The 4,443-nt window shown below is 38.7% G+C and overlaps 1 non-coding gene across 1 annotated transcript; it reads left to right on the top strand.

Annotated features, from left to right (window-relative positions):
* Positions 1-2,289: 2,289 nt before the first annotated feature.
* trnaq-uug (transfer RNA glutamine (anticodon UUG)) lies at positions 2,290-2,361 on the top strand. Its single transcript has one exon. It is a non-coding gene; the product is annotated as a tRNA-Gln (tRNA).
* The last annotated feature ends 2,082 nt before the right edge of the window (positions 2,362-4,443 follow it).

Genomic DNA, 4,443 nt, shown 5'->3' with positions numbered 1-4,443 from the left:
TACACATGCATATTTACTTTCCACTTCCCCCATTTACCATCCACACCATCACACCATACCAGTAAAAGGACAGTTATAGCCCAAGTCTGTAGGCCAGTGCATTTTATGTTTTCCAACTACCCTGAACCCCAACCCCAACCCCAACCCCAACCCTAACCTAACCTCACCTCACCTCACCTCACCTAACATAACATAAGGGCATTTTCACATAGCTTTAACATAGCTGTAGCTGTGTGTATGGCATATATAATATTCCACCATATGTAAAGGATATATACGAGATGTATCATATTTGCAAGATATCCTTCTGCAGTAATAACTGCACAAAGATGATATATTACCACGATGAATTCATATTTCAGCATTTTACCTGTAACAAATGTGTGAACAGATCTGTGACTGAAATGTTCATGTTCCAGAAGATGTCCATAAAGGATTATGATATGCAGTATGTGGTACTAGATCTGGGCTAACCATCACCACCAACCCTTTTGGTTTGTTTTCTCCGCTTTGTTATGCCTGCACATAACACAGCTGTTCAAAGCTATGTATGAATGAAGTAGTGACATACTGTATATCCGTTCATCACTGCACATTATTTTGGTAAATAAATGAATAGCCTATAGTAATTCATTTGAGTGTGGCTCTTTCAGTGAACTATCAAATATTAACCCCTGATACCAAAATATGGAATATATATATATATATATATATATATATATATATATATATACAGTGTGTGTATATATACATATTTTCTCTGTGTCATAGCTACATTGTTTATGGATTCTTTAGGTTTTAAAGTAGGTCAGGTCAGGTTAGGTTAGGTTAGATTTGTTGTGTAAGATTTGTTAAAAACTACAGCGACCAGCATTGTCAAGGACCTGAACCATTTTTTAACAAATGAAACTATATATCTTTGAGCCATTTTTAAAGATTAACATCTTTGGTATGTCTGAATAAACTTGTGGCAGACAGGGAAGTCAAAGTTAACAGGAAGTCAACACATTGGTCTATTCATGGGATTTGTTGAAAATAGGAAACATAGAAAAGAACACCAGCCTCATCCTTTAAAAGCATTAAGAAGACAACATTAAATACCACCATTTGGTCTCTTTGTAGAGCAAGGATGTGTTTAAAGCTGCTTAAAAACCCTTAAACACACAATTCATACAGATAGAAAGAGATCTAATCAGATTCTCCAACTGAAGTCAGTGCTGATAAAACCTCACTTCATGTCTCTCTAGTGCTGATTGTGTATTTCCTACAAAAGCCTGCTCCAGATCTATCTTCATTACATTGGGAAGTGTCCTCACAAAGCACAGAGTGGTGGATACTGTGCGATGTCGCCTTCCCATTTGTTGTTTTCTGCCTTTAGTTACTGTAAGTTTAATTTGTTATCTACCTCAGTAGGAATCTGTGAGGTTGGCCTCTTTTTGTTCCTCGCTCCTCTTTTCTGTCTCCAGTCAATTTGATTCATTTGCAACTGGCCCACTTATCTGCACACACAGTCTCACACACACACACACATAAATTACATGATGATAATCTGAGCATTTTGGTGGTGAATCCCAGAGATGTAGAGACAATAGAATTGAAATGTTGCGTGTAATACCTATTCAGAGCTGCCACAGTGCCCATCCTCGAGCATACAAACATGCAAATATTGGAGTGACTCTAATCCTCATGTATGTATTTGTGTCTGTTGTCACTGCCTTATTTACTTTAACCGAGAGCAAAAGCAGAGGGAAGATCATAAATGTTATATGAAATGTTAAATCTTGCTTTCATGCTTAATTCAGTCTAGTATTGTTGTTTTGAGATGACATTTTTTTTTTACCTCCATCTACCACCAACATCTCATTATATGTGAAGTGCAATTAAACAGAACAAACTCATGGATCTGTTGCATGGAATCCCTCTGAAGCCAGTTCATTTTACATCTAAAACAAATACCTAACTAATTAAAGATGTAAATGTCATTGCCTATGCAAAGTGTGTGATCTTACTGAAATGCAGTGACATCAGGGGAAAACACCAAGAAGCCTGAAACATTCATGATCAATTATGCTTGAGGAAATGGGAACTATGGTAGTAAATGAGGTCAGTGGCTAAATAGATCAAATACATACAGTCTGTTCTGAGACAATTGGCTCTCCTCATTTAAAGTAGAAAATTGATTTCTCTAAATGGGGCCTGACTGCATGAGCTCTCACATTTAGTCCAGTAAATGCTGCTAGGTGTTAATGATCTCCAACATGATTATTCTGTTAAGGTTATTGGCAGTGTGGTTCCATGGTGTAGTGGTTAGCACTCTGGACTTTGAATCCACTGATCTAAGTTCAAATCTCAGTGGAACCTGAGAGTCTGTCTCCTCCAGTTTATCCGCTGTGTGATGGGCATGTTCACTTTATCTTCTGGCAATATCATGCATTGTCTCTGTAATGTATACAGCAATACCATGTATGTAATAGTTGACACCTGTACTCAGTGGAACCTGGTAGTAAGAGTAGCTGTGAGTTGTGATCATATTGGTTTATTGTGTCTTTTTTGTCAGTTCCCAGTGAAGGTGTGCAGCAAACATCAGGGGCTGGTCCTCAAACTGGTACAGGTTTGTACAGTAAGAGGTCAGAATCATAATACAGAAAAACTCCAGCCACTTCAGTACACTGAGCAGTCCTGCTATTACTCTTTTAGTCATTTAGTATCCCAAATGATTAGTTTGCCTTACTTTGTCACTATCTGTGGCCATCCGTTAATGACAGCACTTCCCTTTGCCTTGTTTGCCTTTGTTGTAGTTGTGTTTACATTCTGTTGCCTGAATATTGGACAAGAGAGTGTCCATCCATCATTGCTAATTGCTATTTGGATTCCGAATCATAGGTCTGCACCTGAGGACACAGTCAGGATGGCCCAGTGCTGTGTTCAGATCCTGGTCTCCCCTGGAGGTGTGGGTTTGAATCCCACTTCTGACTTTTTCACAGCAGGCCCTCCAGTTACCAATAATGCAACATTGGGAAAGAAAGGTGATGACCTTCACTGGGTGATGAAGGCTTTAGAAAGAAAAGCCACAACATTTCAGTGTCTACACTCTCATCATGTGCAGACAAATCAATGTGTTGCTGTACAGTAGCAGTGCTACATGACACTGTTTAGCCCATGCTTCTGTGAATCCAGTGATCCAAGTTCAAATCTGGTTTTATTGGATGCACATTTTTAAAACTGTGACCCGTCCACCTACTTAGATAACCTACCTTCACCTAATAGTGCCATTAGCTGGAAATCTTAGACTGATCTCTCATTCCTGATATCTGTCTCACTCTGATCACTCTCTCCTGAAATGATCCAATTCTCTTGAAAAGCCAGCTAGGAGTTGTGTTTCTGTGGCATCATGCTTATAGGTTAATGTGGACACTGACACTATTCTCCACTTGCTTGTCAAAAGACAAGCTGGAACCTGCTTTAAAGAGGACGCCCAGTTTCACGACTGTCGATGGACCTTAAAAAATCTACCTTGACCTGATATTGTAACTCACTCTTGATATTATTCAATTCTCCTGAAAGAGTTGTGAGGATACATTTAAATAAGAGCATGCTGGAGTTATTGTGCAACAAAACAGCTGTTTGGTGTGGGCCGCTGATCTATACTTGCAACCTGAGTTTCGTATAGCTTTCTCATCATCTTACATCACAAAATCCCTTCCTGAACATAATCATTTTCTCTTTTCCATGATTTCTTACTTCAAAAAACATTATTATACCTAAAGAGCAAAATAGGTTTGTTTGTGTGTATGTGTATGTGAGTGTGTGTGAAAAAAACGGTTAGCTGTAGGAAGCTCTCACCCGTACGGTTGGCTGATGTAGCCCTCACCCGTTTGACTACTGCTGGTTAGTAGGATTCAGACACGCTGTGGGATGTCCAGTAAAAGACAGAGGCAGTTGAAGTTGCGTTTGAACTTTATATGGAGGCTTTGTCACCATTTACAGCATCCACACACAATCACTCACAGAAGTTTCAACAGTGCATTAATGTGGTTCTGAAATGAAAATAATAAACTGTAGTGAATAATTAGAAATCACCATATGCCTAATAAAATAGAGTCTCATAAGATACAAAATTAAGAAATCTTAGATCACTCTAATACTAACATAAACTTAGCATGTGAAAAGAAAATATTAACTCCATTACAATATTAAGCAGCTAAGTGACAGGCTCTACGGACCTAATGAATCAACTACTGAGGAAAACCACTCTTAATTGGGCCTACATACAGCAATCACCCAGCCCATTCACACCCATTGCTAGCAGTAGCATCCATTAACAAACTATTGCAGTAGAGCTAACAGTTAACACACTTTAAGCTAGCAAAAATGGTAATAAACTTAACAACAGCAAATTCTGCATTTTTACATGCCCCACAGCTGCAGTCACAGTACACACAC

Source organism: Scomber japonicus, chromosome 8 (assembly GCF_027409825.1).
Source record: "Scomber japonicus isolate fScoJap1 chromosome 8, fScoJap1.pri, whole genome shotgun sequence".
NCBI lineage: Eukaryota > Metazoa > Chordata > Actinopteri > Scombriformes > Scombridae > Scomber > Scomber japonicus.
Note: the sequence above shows the minus strand (reverse complement) of the source record. Positions and strands in the feature narration are given on the sequence as shown.